The sequence below is a fragment of the Vulpes vulpes genome, chromosome 4 (assembly GCF_048418805.1).
Source record: "Vulpes vulpes isolate BD-2025 chromosome 4, VulVul3, whole genome shotgun sequence".
Taxonomy (NCBI): Eukaryota; Metazoa; Chordata; class Mammalia; order Carnivora; family Canidae; genus Vulpes; species Vulpes vulpes.
In genome coordinates this window covers 37,872,201-37,892,524 of record NC_132783.1, presented here as the reverse complement: position 1 = coordinate 37,892,524, position 20,324 = coordinate 37,872,201, and positions in this window count along the sequence as shown.

The following is a 20,324-nucleotide window of genomic DNA, read 5'->3' as shown; positions in this document are numbered from 1 at the left end:
CAGTGAACCGTAAAGCAGGGCAGAAATCACATTTTTGTTCAGTATCATCGTTTAATTTCATATGATAAGATCAGTTGATATCATTTTCAAAAGACAAAGAAAACTAAATAAAGGGAAGCTGATAAAGGTGGAGGCAGGTGCTTTTGTAATTCATTAGCTATATTTGTGACAGCCTTTGAAGACAGATATGACAAGCATGATTATGACTTGCTTTGAGGCCTACGTTCAATGGCAGATTAGTAACCTGATAAGTTTTCTATATTTATCTCCATAACAGAGATCCATTTTCAAATCAGCCAACACAAAGCATGGCTTCTTTTTATGTTATTGCAACACCCTCATAGGATGGGGCCATCTGGACAGATTAGCTGGGGTCTGCTGATTACTCAGGAGATGCCTGTAATGAATAGGTTACCTCTGTGGAACTGTTAGGAGGCAAAGGAACTTTTTCAAGTATGGCCATTTTGTTGCTTAGAATAATTATTGCTTTTTTTAGGGGAGAATAGTACATTACTTGTTTGTTACATCAATTAATGGAAAGTGAAGGAAAACAGAACCGAGGTCCATTTATTTGTTCTATGTGGTGAGAGGGAATGGTGGGGGGGGGGTACCGGAGAGTGGGTGATGGTGTTATCTTAAAGGCATATGTGAATGCTCTCTCACTCTAAGGAAGCACACTCCTTCCTATTCCTCGGACTGGGAAACATTCACCTTTTTCCAGCCGAAAGAGGAAATGTGCTGGAGTGTGCTCCATGGAAAGACAGAAGTCACCTTTAGAACATGTAAATTCTGCCTTTATCCAAAAAGGTTCTTTTCAAGACAAAATAACGCACATCTTCTATTTTGGCGTTTTCAGTCAGGAAATTTTCATTGAACACCTTTTATATATCACACTGTTCTGAGCATCAGAGCATACAGGTTTTCATTTTTGCTCTTTAGAAAGAAAAGCAGAGTTGGAAGTGGCAAACATAGGAAAACGCATTATGGCCACTTGAAATCCCCTTCATATTTTCAGGTATAAGAAAGCCCAAACTCCTGTTATTAACTTGGGGGTGGATACAGATCAAGAATATTTACTGAGCACCTAATGACACTTGACCAGTGTTGAACATATGTGTAGGAGAATTTACCAAAATATTTGTATTTCTCCTGCCATTTTTCATGTCCCATTTTCCTGGCATAGTTTCTTGCTTTAGCATATTTGCAGGCCAGAAAGGAGAAGCTATTTGAAGTTAGTGTTTGCCTATCACTTTGAAAAATTTAAATTTATTGAAGGGAACATACCAGATACCTCCAGAGACAAGAGGTATGACTCTGTGGACAAGGAGAGAGAGAAAGATAAGATTCTCAGAGAGTGGAAATGGAAGAAAGACATCTATGACTAACTAGGACCTAATATAGGTGGTAAGCTCTCAGAGAAAAAGAGTTGTGTTATCTACCCACCAAGGATGAACTTTAGGGATGATGGTTCCCAGTCTTGCCAAAGATTCACCCCCATTCCCAAATCAGTTAAGAACCTATGAAACTGTCACAACTTGAGGATCACTCAGATCAGGATGACTAGCAGGATGCGCTGAACACCATTCTGCTCTGGAAGACCCATGGTTCAACCTTGAACAAGGAACAAGTTGCAGAGAGAGGGGTAAACTCCACTGAAAACTCAAATTGAAGTCCCTTTGAACTGGGAGTCAAATTTCAACTGATTTAAAGGAAATTAAGAAATGCAGTCATATTTTTTCATAGCTGAATTTGAAGCTTTAACTCCATACTTATCACTCACAGCTTGTTTTACTTAATTCTCGAAAAAACTCATGCCATGAGTATTGCTAGCTCCTTTTATCTCCTGAAAACTACAATAGTTATGTATGATTTCTGTTTTGGTTCTCAGGTACACAGAGTTAGTTTAATCATAATCCTTAGTTCATGAGGATTCCCACACTCTTTACATTGGTCTATATTAGCCAATTTTTTTTGTCACTAGCCTATAATTTTTTTATTTTTAATTATAGAATAAGCATACATTAAACCATTATTAGTAAAAGCTAGGACTTTGGCATATACCTTATTACCTCTATCAGTCCATCCCTTTGCCCCACCCCCCACATGCAAGGTAACCACTATCTCAAATCCTCTTTCATTCATCAATTTTTCCTTTTTTATATGGTTTTATTTTCTATATTTGTGTTCTTAAAATGTTTATTTTATTGTTTTTAATATTGTAAAAGGTATATCATTGTGAGGACTCACTTTTGATACTTAATATTACATTGTTATATTTGATCTACATTCCTGGGTGGGACTGTAATCTATTCATTTGACAGTTATACAATATTCTATTGTGTGACTATACTCTCATTAGTCCTCCCCCACCTCCAAAAAGGGCATTTGGGTTGCTTCCAGATTTCACTATCATAAACAGTTCTGCAAAGATTTTGTGTGTACATGTCCCCTATAGAATATCGGACCCGTACCTCTATTCCCACTGCTCCGGAACGTAGCCCATGTTCTGTGCTACTTTCTGAAGAGCCTTTTTTTTTCCCTTTTAAGATTTTATTTTATTTATTCATGAGAGACACACACAGAGAGAGAGAAAGAGAGAGAGAGGCAGAGACACAGGCGGAGGGAGAAGCAGTCTCCATGCAGGGAGCCTGACATGGGACTCTATCCTGGGTCTTCAGGATCAGGCCCTGAACTGAAGGTGACGCTAAACTGCTGAGCCCCATGGGCTGCCCCTGAAGAGCATTTCTAATGCATGTACCTTGGCCAGAATTCAGGGGAGTTCCACAGAACCCACAGAGGATCTGCCTTACAGAGAGGCCATATGGAAAAGCAGTATGAATCTATGACAGGAAAGGGAAAAAGTACCAAAATGGAGAGAAAACAATGGTGACCATAAGAAAAATAAGTCAGTCAGTCTCCACCCAGAAGAAGTCTATGAATGTTCAATGACATGAATGTTGGATTTGAGATAAAGCAAAATAAGTTAGCAAGTTAGGAGTCCAAAAAGCCAAGTGCTTATGGAGCTCAAAGAATGGGAAGTCAAACAACCTCAGAGATTAAGGAGTAAGTGTCAGGGGGAATGAAAGCTTGGAGAAGCCTGGAGAAAGATTCCCATAATCAGCCTCTGCAAACTTAAGTCAGTATGCTTACCATTTCTTTGCTGGAATGTGGAAGAAAACAATATACCCCTATTTGACACCAACCTCAGAACTATACTTGAGTTATTTAATCAACAATATTTGTATGGCACAATCATCCATCTTACACTTCAAATATTCCCTGGAGAATGGAGATGGGAAAAAAGAAGTATAAACCAACTTGGCAGCGTTGTGTGAATCCAATTACAGGGCAAAATGCATATAAGTAATTACTGTGATGGATGTGGCTGACATAGACCTGAGACTCTGTCATCCCACCACAGTGTTTTTCAACATTCCCATTGTCTCAATATTCAGTTCCACTCTTAGGCATAAAATGAAAGACCCCTTATGAAGTGGTCCTTGCCCATCATCCAGTTTCCTCTCTCACCATATCCTTACAAGATCCAATCATCCTACCTACAGAGACTTAATGCTGCTCCCTAGGGTTGCCATGGATTTCTTAAAGCTCTTAAAGTTTATGTTTTGTTTGTTTGTGTTGTTCCTACTGACTGAAATGCCTTTTGCTACCTCATCCACTAACTTCTAAGGGTCTCCAAGAGGCATCTCAAGTGTTAGTCCTTTCTAGTATCATTTGATCTATTTCTTAGCCCTTCTCCTTGTCCCTTCTTCTCCTCCTCCATCTTCCCATCCCCATGCCCAGGCATATGAAACAGACACCACACTACAAATATACTTCTGGTTTGGCCCCGTCACACTTTTCCTCCCATTGGTTTTGAGTTCCTTTAGGGTGAGGGATATTGTCAATGACATCTAGCTGGCACTCAAAAGAAGTTGATATAGTAGATGTTGTAAATGTCTGACTTTATTCACCTTAACCTACTTAGATACCCATCACCCCACTGCTGAGAATAATTTGGGCCAATGTCTTGATACCTGTAACCATTTCAGGAAAACTGACCTTGTCAACAGACAGAAGTCAGCTTGCCAGAATACAAATAGGAGCAGGTCAGCCAAACTTTTGCAAGGGTTGGTCAATGACTGATTGCTGAAAGGTTACAAAAGCCCTGCCCCTCACCTCAATGAGACAAATGCTGCCCTAAAATGTATGTTTCATCATCTGGTACATCAGATCAAGACTAGACTTGCCCTGAGTCCACATCCTTTCTCCATTCTTCTGCTTCTGTATCCTACTTCCTTCATTCCCTTACTGCTTTTTCCTGAAGAATACATTGTAAAGCACATGTACCCAAAATCCCTGCTTGAGGCTCTGCTTCTAGGGAGTTTATCTTGAGACAGTTGGCTTTTTAAATTGATTTACATTGGACTGAGGAACTTGTCCAAGAGAAGCTGGCATTTGAGTTTAAGTCTCTATTACCAGAAAATCCCTGTTTTACTATACCATTCTATCAAATGTCTCTAATAGTTGGAAGGTGCAAGCAATAATTATATGATATTGAAATGTGTATAATACTATATATAGCTTAATATACATGACAATATATAGCTCTGCAGTCTAATTTACCTTGGGAGTCTCAGTTTTATCTGGTAGGTGGGACTCCTCATAGGATTACAGGTGGTTTAAAGGTGGAAATGGGTAAATTACCCACCGTACAGTAAATTTTCAGTAAATAAGTTCAGTACCCAACAGCGCCCAAGAGGATATTTTGACAACCCAATGTATAGACAGTGATGCTGAGTAAGATAAAAGTAGAGAAAATTATTTCTCTTGTATTTGGCAGGGTAAAATTCTATCAGTTGGACTCCTCAGGGGGTGATTTATGTTTATGTCAGCTTATAGAAAAAATGTGAGTTTTGAATTTGCACACTCATGAACTATAGAGAATTGGACATATTGTAATTAATGATGTGCTTACTTTTGGGTTCATATACTCATACTCAAGATGAAGTGTTAATCTAATTTATTTAAATCTGGAAAAAGAGGGGGCAGGAAAGGCTTCACCTACTAAGACCATTTGTATTAGAGACATTCTTCCCAATTCATGTTTGGATGAAGTCTGCCAAAGGTGTCTCTGCTTCACTCTTAACTGGCAGTTTCTCCTCCCCTTCAAGTAGCCTACCATTTCCAAATATTGTAGACTGAAGGAAACGGAGGTCGTTTGACTATACTGGGAAGGTTTTTTTTAGCTTGTTGTTGTTGTTGACCAAGAAAGAGAACCAAGTTGTAAAGGGAAAGAGCAGAGAAGTCTGAGACTTTGTTTGGTCATCTGTAAAACTGAAAATCTCTAAAACTTAGGTCCAGTTCCAGAATTCTGTCATTCTAAAGTGAGATCTTTTTTCCAACGTATAAAGAGTAAAAATAAAACCTCACTGCTTGATTAAATTTACCTAAAATAAACTCTCCAGACTCAGGCCTTTCCCCACACCAACCTGAGAAGAGAATGTGCTGACAGCCTGGCTGGGGGGGGGGGGGGCAGGAGAGTGGGGGCGGGGGTGGGCAGGGAAGGCAGGGTGGCAAAGCATGAGGGAAATGCTTCCAAAAGAAAGTTATTCTCACCTTCCAGTGTTTGGGTTGTCTGAAATCAGCAGCAATAAAGCTCAAGTGTCAGAAAGCAAGAACAATTTCTTTGCCTTGAGTGAAATGTAGGCTATTTCCAATGACTAGGAATTAATATTTTTTAAGCTACTGTAGTTGGAAAATGTTGTCATTTCAGAGAACGGAACAGCCACAGGAAGTAGGCCACACAGCATGCACTTAGAAAAAGAGAAGGATAGAGATTTGGTCCCTGCCAAGATGTAGAAAAAATTGCCTAGAAAAGGTCAATTTGATTTAGAGGGGATTTATACAGATTTTTTGTTTTTCCTTTTTTTTCAAAAGTTCTCTTTCACTTTGCATGGCTCAGTGGAGAACAAAGAAAAACAATGTATTTGGTGTTATTTTCCCAGGATGTGAAATACTTTGGCAAACAAAACTTCCAATGAATTTAATCAGGCCTTTGAAAGATTGCCATATTGAAACCAAACATCTCAATATAAATTGGTAAAAATATTTTGATACACCCTTGATAGTTATCTTCTAAACTAGATTATTACAATATATCACCCCAGGCTCTTGGCGAAATGCTAAGAATACTGCAAGGAAAGAAACAGGCTTAAATTTCTACATTTGTAAAGTATGTTGTTCTTTTCTTTTTTAAAATTTTGTTTGGTCCTTTTATCAGGCATCTTACTAATTTGTATAAATCCCAGATGGGAAAACAAGTTTGTACATGTGAAAGACTCACATGAAATGGGGCAAGGTGTAAATAAAACTGAGTGTATATAGAATGTAACCGAGTAGGTAGAGGAACTTCCTATGTATAAGCAGATAGGGAAGATACTTAGAAAGATCCCGTATGCATAGTAAGCTGTGAAAGCAGGAATTATCCACTGAAACTTTGTGAGGTTTTTTTTCGCTTGAAAATATTTCTTCGTGGGGGATCCCTGGGTGGCTCAGCGGTTTAGTGCCTGCCTTTGGCCCAGGGTGTGATCCTGGAGACGCGGGATCGAGTCCCACGTCGGGCTCCCGGTGCATGGAGCCTGCTTCTCCCTCTGCCTGTGTCTCTGCCTCTCTCTCTCTGTCTTTCATGAATAAACAAATAAAATCTTTCAAATATATATATATATATATATATATATATATATATATTTCTTCATTTTCCATGGTTTTCCCAATAACTACTAATCTGTAATCAACTGAATTTTATTGACTCATTTCTTTTACAAAATTAAGCCCCTAGAATAAACAGTTACAAAGAATTTGGCCTGCTGAATTGAGATATTAAGTACAAATATTTCTGAATATATCAATTATGAAAAAGTACTTCAAATCAAAAGGAATTTTAGAGATCATCACTTTCCACCCAGTGCAGCTCTGTCTACCACTGACTGCAGTAAATTCTCCAGTATTAGTGACATTCAAGCTGATTCTGCACCTCTACCCAGCATATATGTTGAAAAGATCTAATTAGCTGTTAGTTAATCCCTTCTGACAATATGAGACAAGGTGGTTTTACAGCCTTTTTTCCAGGGCAGGAATGGTTCCACCGCATCTTGCCAGAGGCCATTGAAGTCACAGCTTGTCCATTCCAGTGACAGGGAATCTATTACCTAAGGAGAAAGACTGCTCCAGTTTGAAATAACTCAAATTCCTTAACAAATAAAATGTTTTTTCCTTACTTGGGCCCTGACCCTGCTTCCTGCCTGCTATTTCTTTCTCCTCCTTCCCTTGGCCTCTCTAATGATGATCTGTTCTCACTACCTCCCCTCCTCTCATTCTTCAGCCTCAAGTTGGCTCCATTTCCTCCAGGCTGAAAATAGTGACCATCTTAAGTATGTATGTGTGTGGCTTGTATTTGAAAAATAAAAATGTAATGGACATTCTTAAGTAAAAATATTTTTTAAATTATGAACATTACACTTTGAATAAAGTACAGAGTTTTTATAATATTCATTATTAGTCATCATATGGGGAAACAGATGCTCATTTCCGACTTTGAAGAATATATGTTGATAGAATTGTTTTGGAAAGCAAAAGGGAGCAAAGCACACTATACCTGCATCTGCTCTTGGACTCAGCAATCCATTTCTGGGAATTTATTTTAGAGGTATACTCACAAATATGTGAAGAAAGATGCATGTAAGAATATACTTGCAGCATTGGTTATAGTACCACAATAGTAAAAATCACAACAATAGCAATTGTAAATAATAACAAAAACAGGAAGCAACCTAAATATCCATCATCAGGAAACTGAATAAATGAGATACAGAAAATCCATTTAATAGCATACGTGCAGCCATCTAAAAGGATGCAATGATTTCTGCTAATAAAAAACATACCTCCAATATTTAACTTACTCTTCAGTAAAAAATAAGTGATGTTCAGAATGGTGTATATAGTAAACTCCCCATTTGTGTTTAAATATACATGTATGTAAGTGCATGTATATGCACATAATATCTCAGGAAAGACAGTCTCGGACTTGTATTAGGTAGTAAGCCCTGTGAAAGTGAACCAAGGTGAGAGAGTTGAAGGGTCGTCCTCACATTGAGAGTCTCATTTTATCATCTTATGCTACTTATGCTACATACCATATTACGTGATCTCTTTTATAATAATATAAAGTAAAAAGCTCTTTAAGTTTTTGCCCACACACAGTATGCAGTCTCTCTATAGCTTAGCCTGTTGACAGCTCACATTTTCTTACCTGAAAGAGTTATGTAATCTTCGATGTGAAAATTCCAGAGGCCTTTTTCCTTTTATAGATCATTTGTTAAAATGTTGAACAAAAGTTATATCAGCCTTGATCCTTGAGACCCTCACTGTTTACTTTTTCCAACAAGAAAATGTCCATTTATCAGTACCCTTTATTTCCTATTTCTGAGCCAATTTCCTATTTGTGACGAAACATTTTCCCCAGTTCCATATGACACACCTTTTTCCCAATGGCTTTTGATGCAGAACTTTGTTAAAAGCTTTTGCAAGGGGAAATAGATTACATTTTCATTTTGTTCTTTATCCACAGCCACATGTGCATGACCCTTTAAGGGAATATATGATGTGGTCAGCCTTAGCTTCCATTTATGGAAATGACATTGCTTTCCTCACTATAGTTTATATGTCCAGTGGTCCCAATTCTATTTTTAGGTTTCACTAATTTGACCACTTCATAACTTGATAATTTTCATAAAAGTGAAACATATTAATGGGTATTTTCACAGACCCTCTGGACTTCTTTGCATAAATAGATGTTAAATTGATAATCAATGAGCCCTTAAAATATTTATATTTGTCACTTCAGTTTCCTCATTTTGCTCTCTGACATTTGAACATTGACAGTCTTCAAAATTATTAATACATACTACCTATTTCTGAGTATTTGAGGCTAGTTTGGCAATTAAACATAGAAATTTAAATAATATTTGAAGAAATAAGAGTGTCACACATCAATCTTCTCAAAAGATTTATTAAGAATAATGTATGTGGCAGACACTCCAATTGTTGCTGGGAATACTATTGTGAGCAAAATCAGACATGGTGCCTTCCATTATTCCATTATCAAACTTATAGCTGATGGACAAGACAGACATAATCACAGAAATGTATAATTACTAAGTTTGATAAATCCTATACAGGAAAAAGAAATGCAAGGAGCTGTGAGAGAATGAAATTTACCTGGGAGTGAGAGATGGTGCTGTGTCAGAGAAAATGCAAACCACTGTGAGCCTTTGTCTGAGCCATCACTGGTGAGTATACTTGGCTGTTTAAGACTACCAGTATACTTGTCAGCCTTCTTCTGGATACCTGCAAGGGAGCTGGGCTTGTTTATATGCCTACTCTTTCCTGATCCAAACCCTGCTATGCTCATGATCATGGTTGGATTCCCTGACCAACTTCCTCTCTCTTTAACTTTCTTCGCATTTGCTTGAGCCAAGACCAGGAGCTCCATGTTTCTCAAATGAGTATGGTCACAGATCCCACATGGCTTTTATGGTTTTGGAAAATAAAACTTTCATTTTCACACTCTTAATCCTAGACAACACTTAATTTTAAGTAAGCTATTAATAATGATAGTTCAGCAGAAAGGCATGAACTTCTTGACCTAAGAGGAATATATTTTCCCTAATATCTGGCTCACTGACAATAATTGTGTCCTTTTTAACCAATTTGGCAGAGAAATCTTCCCCTAAAAATTTTGTATAATCAAGACTCAAGCGAAGAATATATTCATGTTATCTTCTGGCAATTAAAAAAAAAAAAAACCTCTAAGTCAATATTTGATTCCTGAATACAGTTTAACAAAACTTTCCCTCCTATATATAGTGAGAAATTATCTATACTTGTTTTTAAACATATTTTCATATCTTTCTTTTACAGGGTAACATGAAAGGTGAATCATTTTTCTACACTTAAATTTTCATATAAGATACCCTAGATGAGCAGTCATGTTCCTAAATACTCTAGACCTGATGAGACATAACAGGAATGAATTCATAGAAGAGGTGGGGAAAAAAGAACATTCCTATGACCTGAATGTACCAAGGTAGATATTATAATAAATAATATTTATGCAAAAATTCCCCCACCAAAATGTTCTTATTCTTCCTCCATCATATCCTCCATCCATTAGTCACCAATTTCCTCTTCCTTTCTTGGTCTATTATCTCTCAATTTCCCTTCCTTTTCATTCCTCAGTTATCCACCTCCTAGAACCTTTGTTCCCTCCTGTTGAAACTACTACAGGAGCCTCCCTTAACTCTTTTCCTGCCTTCTTTCTCTTCCTTTCCCCCAATCATCTGATGATGCTCCTGGATTAACCTTTCAAACATGATGCTCTCCTGAGTGATTCATTATTGCCCCCAAGAGAAATTATAAATGCCTTAGCTAGCTATGTGAGGCCCTCCACTTTCTACCCTTCACTTATCTTTCCTGGTTTATCTTTCTCTGTTCTTGAAGATCTGTTAAGTACCTAGCTCTGTTTAACACCTTATAAGCATTTAAGAAGTGTGAATAAGTGAAAGAATGGATGTGCACTCTGTCTTCTATACCCTGTTCATCTTACCAGACGTGTCTTAACATTTCTCCTATATATCAAAAACCTAAATTTATTTTCAGCCTGGTTTTCTAAAATTCACGGTGATCTTTCTATAGTGATGTCATCTTTATATGAACTCATGGGCTTCATCACTTCTTTGGGAAATAATGTTCCAAAAGGGAGGTGATAAAAGCTAGCAAGGATCTCTGCTAAATTTCTTTAGCCTAGCAAAATACAATATGGATTTGGATGTTAAAAAGTAACTAACTAAAATCTGAAAACTGTTATAGGCTCAGCATTGTAGTAGTATCATTGATGACCCAAATATCTCTTTTTTATGAGTCGATGACTCATTCCCCTCTGACCAAAAATTTTGGCCCAAAATACAAAGAGGAAAATTTTACGAAATTGCTTACATCAAAATGTAAATTATCTGCATGGATTTGTGGGCACTGCAGCCTTCAAATAAAACTGTGTAGGGATATAAGTAAAATGAGTTCAAAGAAATCTTTAGATGTGTGAAGAAATATATACTATATTCTTTTCCCCACCCCCAAGGAAATAGTACACAGCCAAATCTTTTTTTGTGGATAGACTGGAGGCATGTAGTTTAGGGTCATACATTTTAAGTTTGCTCAGATTTTAAGTAAGCCATTCAACTCTTGGTATGTCTCATTTTATAAAGATAATTATATCCTGCTCCTCCCACCAGGCTTAAAAGGAGACAATTCACCTTCTGAACTTTTCCTCCTCCAGGTATTCTAATATTTGAATGAAGATGAGAACACTAATGCACTCACTCCAGCTCTTATGCTATACCAGACAAAATAATTTTCCTCTTTATCAAGGATTTAGAAAAATAAACCTTTATCCATGGTGAACTCACTTTCCCAGATTATGCACCATAGGAATGACCAGGATGCCATATAACCATATAGTAATAAAATGTTCCTTCCCACCCCCTGCCATCCTAAGGATCCTTATATATCACAGCTGTGGTCATGTCACTACATGGATCAAAAGCCTTATGTGGCTTCCCATTTGGAACATTCCATAAAGATTTCCTATAACCCTAACTATCCAGTTTACCATATAAGGCTTTCACAACGTGGTTCCCATTGTACCTGATCCATCTAATCCCTCACTACTTTCTCACTTCATTTTACCAAACTATTTGCATTACTCTGGATGCTGTGTATGTTTCATGAATCTGCTTTTTCCATGCTACCTACCAGAGGGTCTTTTTCCTATTTTTTACCTTTTAAAGTCCTAAGTTCTTCAAGTTTCAACACAATTATCACTTCTTTTGTAAAGCCTCCCTCAGTGTCACTGTCAAAGTGGTCACTCCTTCTCTACCTCCTGATATTTCACAAATACTTTTATTATGGAATCATGAGAAATACACTGTTATTTTATTTAAGTCATTGTAAGCTGGAGTATATCTCCTACAACAGCTTGGGCCATTTCCTGATGCAATAGATCTAAAGTTTAAGGGTCAAGTCATTGGGATTTTGAAACAAATATATTACTTGTCACTAAATTTTCTTTTACTCTTCTTTCTATACTACTGATAAATTTTCATTATATAAAATCACTATGCCAAAATTACCCTAAATAATACAGAGCTTCTCCTTTTAGTTTCTTTCCCAGATTGAAAATGTGATCTAGTCTCATCCTATATTTCTCCTATGCTGTCACATCCCTATAAACTGATTCTGTCTCCTAAATTCAATTGTTTAACCATCCTTGATAGCTTATGAGTAACAGCATGAAATCATAAAGATGAAAAGATACGTTCACTGTTCATAGAGTTCTTTGTCCAGAGAATGGTAGTACATCTAATCCAATTGGGTGAGTGCAATCTTAGAGTCTATACAAGATTCAGGGAGTATAGAAAAGGGAATGATTCATTGTCCCAGGTTTTGAGAGTCAAGTAGTGGTAAACTGTGAGAGCCAAGCAGTGTTTCAGAGAAGGTAATGTTTGAACTGGGACACTTCCCAGTGGGAAATAAGATAAAAGAAGATCAAGGTAGAGGGAATATGAAGAAAAAAGGTGCAGAATTTAACAGCAGTATGGGAATCTCAAGTTATTCTGTGTGGATGGAGCTCATGGAGCAATGCAAGGTGTGGCAGGATATAGGACTAAATGCATGGGCTAGAGCTATAGCATAAAGGACCTCATTCATTATACAAAGGAATTCAGAACACAGAAAAAGACACCAGTTAAAAGTCCCTTGCCTCCAAGGCCCCCTCCAAGAAAGAATCAAAGAGTGAAACTCAGAGGGAGTCAAAGGAGGAGAGAAAGCACCTGAAATTGAGCTGGTGAAAAATAGCAACAAAAGGTCTTCTTGTAGGAAAAAAAAAAAAAAAAAGGTCTTGTAGGTGGGTTGTATGTAGGGAATATCAGAGAGGATGACTAAGATAAACCTAGCTTTTTGGCTTGGGTGGTGGCAGAAAAAGTCCTAAGTTCAGCATTAGACAAGCTGAATTTCAGGAATCTGTCTTGATGTGCTCATGCTAATCCCCCAAATGGCTTACTTGTAAAGCTATGCTGGGGGTGGGAGGTTAGAAATAATAAGGACTAGAGAGAAATAAGTCCATATTATCCCCTCATTTATTTGTTTGATTCCAAATTCAAGCTTTGGGGATGATAGGTTTTGAAACTACAGGAATAAATATTAATATAAAAAGAAAGAATAGTTTTCCTTCTTGTGAGCTTGAGCATACTTCTTTCTGATTCCCAAGTGGAAGCCTTTCCAATCAATTCTCCTTCTGTTGAAGGTAGAATGGGAGAACTGGTACTTGTTAAATGTTAAAGCCTTACATAAATTGCATTCTAATTCCTGCAATAAACCTCCATTAAATTAGTGTCATTATCCCAATTTTATAGATGAGAAACCCAAAGCCCAGAAAACTTAACAGACTTTCTCAAGGTCCTCCAGCTGGTAAGTGGTGGAGGGTGCATATAAATCTACAACTGTCTGGTTCTAAAGCCCATGCTTCTTCCATTACATGGCGCTGACTACTCAAGAAATATCTTGGCTCCAGAAATCAGGCTCAGGATAATAGTTAGTTATGAGAAAACTGAAAGGTTTCCCTATGCCTTAAGCTATAACATATCCCAAGAAGCATTCCTCAACAGAAGCATTTTTGCCAAGTGTTCAAACTCAATTTCAGAAACGATCATACCTATCTTATTCCAAGAAATCCTTTTGATAATTTGCTGAAGGCAAAAGAAAAACCATCCAATCAAATAATACATGATCAAGCAGAAAAAAGGTAATAGTTATAAAAAAATTCCTTCTCAATCTATATGGAATTTAATATCTACCAGTTGGGAGGAACTCTGCATACACCTCTCTCATTGGAGAGTCAACTCACCAATACTCATCTCTAAGTCTTCTCATACCTAGAAGTGGTTCTCAGTCCTAACAGAGCTGGATGACTACAGAGGACAAGAGATTTTTCATTAGAATCCCTGTGTGAAAAGATTAAAATTCTATTTAAATCAGGCAAAATACTACTTAACTGATGATTATATTTACACATCTTAGTCAGCATTTTCTATTGGTACTTTTTCTACCCGGTAAGCAAAGCAGTACCTTGCTCTTTTTCCTAGGAAACTTCCAAAGTGCCCTTTGCGTGACCATGGAAAGATGTGATCAGTAAAAGAAGTGCTGGGAAAGAAGCTTGCATTCTCTTAATAGCTTTAACCACACTACACAGCATATGTCAAAATGTTAAAGAGAACAGAAACTTCTAATTCTTTGTGCAATGTATACAGTTCCTGGGCTTTGATGTTTCTGTTTCTGCCCCTTTAGCTGTACAAAATTGTCTGTTGGTTTTTTTAAAAATCTGTTATGTCTCATTACTGATCTGTCAAACATGATTTTAACTTAAAGAGTAGCTGACGCCTTGCAGTAAACCTAGAAAAGCCTCCTGTTTAAAAACAATCTGCCTTTATGCTATACATATCTATAGCATGGTTATGTTTTTATTACAGGGAACATGTCTCCAAGAGAAATTTTTATACAGGCATTTATGTCCGAACAAATGTAGCCACATAAGAGTTCAGACTTGGCCTTTTGCACTGATGCTACACGCGTGGTGTCTCAGTGAGTTAGAATGGGAAATTCAGAGCCTTTGCAAAGTTTAGGGAGGTCAAAGGCACCTCCACATTTTTTCGGGCCTCCCTTTTACACCCCAAATTATTCTCTTTACACCACTTTTTGAGTCACCCATTCTTACAAATTTAAAATAATTACCTAACCCCTAAGTCAATTTTTTTTTTAGAACAAATTAAACATTTCTCCCAGGTACCATTTAATTTGGATCACTCAAGATTACTCCCCCTCCACCATCACCACTGCCACCATCACCAAATCCCACTTTTTTTTTCATTATTTTGGCAAGCACTGACTTGATTTCTCTTCCTTCCCCTGCGCCTTGCCAGTTTTGTCCCCCTCCTGAACAGACCGTTTGAAGTGTTTCCCAACAGCATTACTGAGGAGGAGGTAACAATGCACAGAAATGCTGTGTGACTTAGTGAGCTTGAAAGATCTGGACATCAGAGGGAAGGAAGTGGGGGATCTGCATAAAAGAGGCTTTCTTCATGACTGAACTGAATGGAATTGTTCTGGAGGAAATGATACATGTTCCCATTCATGGGTGGTAGGGTTATACTGAAAGGCAGAAGGTAACAGGAGATACTATAATTGGACTCCCTCACAAGTGTTTAAAAGCTACTGCATTATCATTAATGGCATTTTTTCCCACTTATATCCTACAATTGTTAGTCATTGTTATGAGAATACTGTAGTATTAGCCTTGTATTTTTTCTGCCATTATGAGAATTGCTTTAATTGATGAGGAAGCCGGAGTCATAGTTTTCAAAGTCAGTCTCTGTAAGATACCAAATTACATTCACTGAGATGTGTGGGTACTTTTTAAACAACTCTAATAAAGCACATACTTTGAATAAAAGTGCATTGATTCTTAACTAAAGACTATGGGCTAATTCATTTCCAATTTAAAGCTTTCCTTACTTTATGTTAAAGATTCTGAATAGAAGATTCAAAGGGAAATTTTTTTAAAGATTTATTTATTTATTTTAGAGAAAGGAGAGAGAAAGCAAGAGAGAGAGCAAGCATATAGCAGGGAGGGACACAGAGAGAGGAAGAGAGAGAATCTCAAGCAGATTCCCCGCTGAGCAGGGACCCCCCCCCCCCAATGTGGGACTCCATCCCAGGTCCCTGAGATCATGACCTGAGCTGAAGAGTGGGCCTCTTAACCAACCAAGCCACCTAGACACTCCCAAAACAAAAATTTTAATTATAGTGCCTGCATTTGAGTAATTTTCTCTAAGATATTCATTAATAAATTCCCCACATTTCCTAACTATAAGAATTCATCAGGCCTCAGGAAATTTTCTCCTATGCCTTCTACCTTTCCAACATTAACAATATACTCTCATTCAAAAAAAGAAACCTTAAGTGAAATCAAGGTAACTGCCTATGCTTGAATTGGTTCTGAATACAGTCCCTCTTTGGGGTGTGTGGTCTGTTTGTATTTTAATTCCAGCTAATTAACATAAAGTGCTCTGTTAGCATCAGGCCTCTGTGCTGTTACCTTAACCTATTTTACACCCCCTCCCCCACCTTATCTCTCCTTTGTGAAACCAGAGGGTCAGACTAAATTTCTGAGATCTCTCTCTCTCTCTCTCTCTTTCAAAATTAATTATTTATTTGAGGAGGGTAGGGGCAGAGAGAGAGAGGAAGAATCCTGAAGCAGACACCCCACTGAGTGTGGAGCCACTAGGGGGCTCAATCTCACAACCCTGAGATCCTGACCTGAGCCTAAAACAAGAGTTGGCCACCCAACAAACAGCCACCCAGGTGCCCCTGAGATCTCCTTAATCTGAGTTAACATTCCATAAACAAACAAACAGTAAACCCATGAGTGAAGAAACTACCTTGAAAAGAGGAGTAAAGTCAGATTTGTATGTGTGTTTTTGAGTTTTGAGGTGACTTACTGAGATTTTCATTCCTTTATCCATCCATCCATTCATTCTCATTTTTTTGATCACCAGTCTCTTTATACTTTGAGTTATAAAGATTATAATATTCCCAAAGAACTCACAATCTAATGAATCAGCATTTGCATATTTTCTACAGTCTCCTCTGTTTCCTTAGGTGCTAAGAATATATTGTTAAAGCAATGCTTTTCTACTTCTTACCTACTAATGGAGGTTTTGATAAATAGAAACTGACTTCTTAAACAACATATGCATTTCTAACTGAGAAACCAATTGTATCTCTTATATGATTGTGGATCAGAGAAGGAACAAATATATAAGTAATTTTTAAAATATCAGTTTAATTTTTAATTTTTTGTTGTCTTGCTCTCCCTCAAACGTACAAACTCCTTGGCTACACATGCACAGGGAATGTTTCATGATTCCCAAAGGTCTTTTCTTCCAGAGTCCCTTTGCTCTTGTCTCTCTTTTTTTTTAATGTCCATCTTCATATTTTTAAGTCTAAATAAATGCACCGAGGGAATTATACATTGATTTATTTTTGCTCTCTTTCCAATAAATATGTCCAATCAGTTAATTTTATGATTCTTAAGTATCAATTGCTTCTGACCTAGGTGACTTAACCTACATTTTTATTACATATTTTTGTTGTTGTTGGAGCTTTTCTTTTACAGGAAATTGCTAAGTATACACTTCACATGTAAGTCATAACATGCTAATAAATCTGATTCTTGCTTCTTTATAATTATGGTGCTTCAACTATCACCTTATTTATTTCAATACCTTTCATTTTCACTTATTTCTCTTTCTCTAACTCTAGATAAACCTCTAGGAAATATCAAAACACTTTTTCTCTTTTATTCTCCCCACTCCAAAAACAAACAAACAAACAAACAAACAAACAAACAAACAAACACTAGAGCATGCCATGAAATCTGGAGACAAGAACTCTCCAACAATGAGAAGGCTTTGACTACTTTCCATAGCCTCTAAGTGACTATCTGTAAGTGAAGCTGTTCTGCTTTATATCTACATTGGAGGTGCCTTTGTGCAACAACAGAAAATCATTGACAGTGTAAAAACAAAAGTTATTTTGGTAAAAATAACCACAAGTTGATCAAATTTAAAATGTTAGGGGAGAAGGACATGTGGGTGGCTCAGGGCATGATCCCAAGGTCCTCTCTCTCTGTATCTCTCATCAATAAATAAAATCCTTAAATGAAATAAAATAAAATGTTAAGGGAAATTAGAGAGAAGTAAAAAGAAATAAAGAAAATAATAAGGAAAATTGGTGTAAATTATGGTTTCAACAGCTTTGGAAAATAATAAAAAGATGTACTAGGTAATATGCTGGTGACCAGAATAATCAGACTATCAGGACATTTATAGAGTAATCAGACTATCAGCACATTTATAGAGCTATACATGAAAACCAGAAGTTCTAAGAGCTTGAAGACTATATGCCAGTCTCTGCTTAAAGGCTTACATTGCTCTGCTATTGGTGTTGTTTTGTATCCAATACAATGAACAAGCAGAACTCCCAACATAATCAAAACACAATTTTGTTTCGTATCCCACTGTCCCTTTAAAATGTAGTCAGTGGTGATAATCTTATCCTCACCCTGATGAGACCTCAAGAAAGCACATGCTTTTGATGATCATGTTCAGGCAATAATGGTATTTTTAAAAAATACTTTATTTATTTATTCATGAGAGACAGAGAGGCAGAGACATAGGCAGAGGGAGATGCAGGCTCCCTGCGGGGATCCCGACATGGGACTCAATCCCAGGACACCAGAATCACCACCTGAGCCAAAGGCAGACGCTCAACTACTGAGCCACCCAGGCACCCCATGGCAATAATGTTCTTAAGGTCACTTGAAGTTGCAAACACAGGCTCAATTGGGTAAGTAAAATGCCAAATCCTATGGAATATAATTCTAAACTTCATGAAGTATTAAATATTCTCTCCTCTTCAGATGGCTAAACCCTATGGAGTCTGTTATAGAACAGGTAGTCAGGGGACACCTGAGTGGCTCAGCTGTTGAGCGCGTCTGTCTGCCTTTGGCTCAGGACGTGATCTCAGGATCCGGGATCAAGTCCCACATCTGGAGCCTGCTTCTCCCTCTGCCTATGTCTCTGTGTCTCTCATGAATAAATAAATAAATCTTTTTTAAAAAAAGTAAAGGTAGTCAGTTGCCTCTCCCTTCCCCTTCACTCACTTCAACCCTCACCTTTGGCTCCTCAGGTTGTTCACTCTTCACAGGCTCTTGCCCTTAAAGCCCCCCATCCTCCCTACTCAAGGGAATACAAAACAATTCTTCATCCAGTTCACTGAAACCACAGTTTGCCCCACACATCATAGAAGCAGGCAACGATCCAAATAGAATGTGTTTCCCCCTCTCTGGCATAAAGTAGACATCTTCTGATAATTCCCCTTAACTGTAGTGAACATATTTCAAGCTTTTGAATGATCCCATGAAAGCCCCCACCACTACGCTTGAGCTGAAGAAGGTAGCACTCCAAGCCCACCCTCTTTGGCATAAATAAGATCGACAAGCTGCATTAGTACTCTGAAAAGAACTATCATCCCTTCTCATTCTCTTCAAAATATTCCTCAAGGGCTTTAACTGTAACTGGTTCTGGGACATCTATTTGGCAATTTCCACGTCATATTTTAACATGTTAGAAATTCACATACATCTATTGCGCCTTGATACCTTCATCAAAATACCAATTTTTACAACCAATTACAGTCACTAATAGGGCTCCTGTCCCTGAAAGTCTGCTCATTTGGTTGAGTCGGTTTACATGGAAGAGGTGGCACTAGTTAATGGCTGTAGACCAAGGTTAGCAAACTCAAGCTCTTTCAGATAGGAGCATGCATGAGTGACCCTGGCCAGGGGAGGACTGTGGTCTATGATGAGAATGTGCCTGTCCAAAGGGAAAGATGCAGTGACATCAAACTTTCTAATTTTTCAATAGAAGTTGAAACCGAAAGGTTTTTAGGTGCCATCTCCATATTTTTAATGTGAACTTAAAAGAGTCTGAGGACTTCATTCAGGCCACACACCAGAAAATTAGTGGGCCACGTTCTGATAGAAGATCAGCAGTTTTTGATTTTTACAGTAGGCTGTGCCCTCGGCTGTGCCCGCTGTCATTCACAGGCATGTGATTGGTGACCTGGGTGAACTGAGAGTAACTCAAACACCTCCTCTGTCCTGAGAATAAAGTCCCATGTGAAAATGTGGAATTCTCTTTATATACAAAGAATTTCAACAATTAAGACACTTGCATGCAAATCTGGAAGAGGGTGGGATGGTGAATAAATGTACTTTTATTGTTCAGGATAGGAGCTATTTTTTACCTTCTTTGTCCATTTACAAACAGCCAGATAAATAAAACAAGCAGAACAGGTTTCTTCTAATCACACTAATCCCAGACTAAGCATACTCCTCTTCCTGCTTTGCTTTGACTGTTCGAGTGTTGGTGGTGATAGAAGTGTTGAAGGTCATTATCTACCAGGAGGATTAATCCCCACTGGGCAGTTGCATCTGCAATCTAAATTTAAATTTTTTTTCAGATACTTTGAACCAACCAGCTCAAGCTGCTGAATCTTAGATGACATCCCAAAAGCTTCAAATGGAATATGAT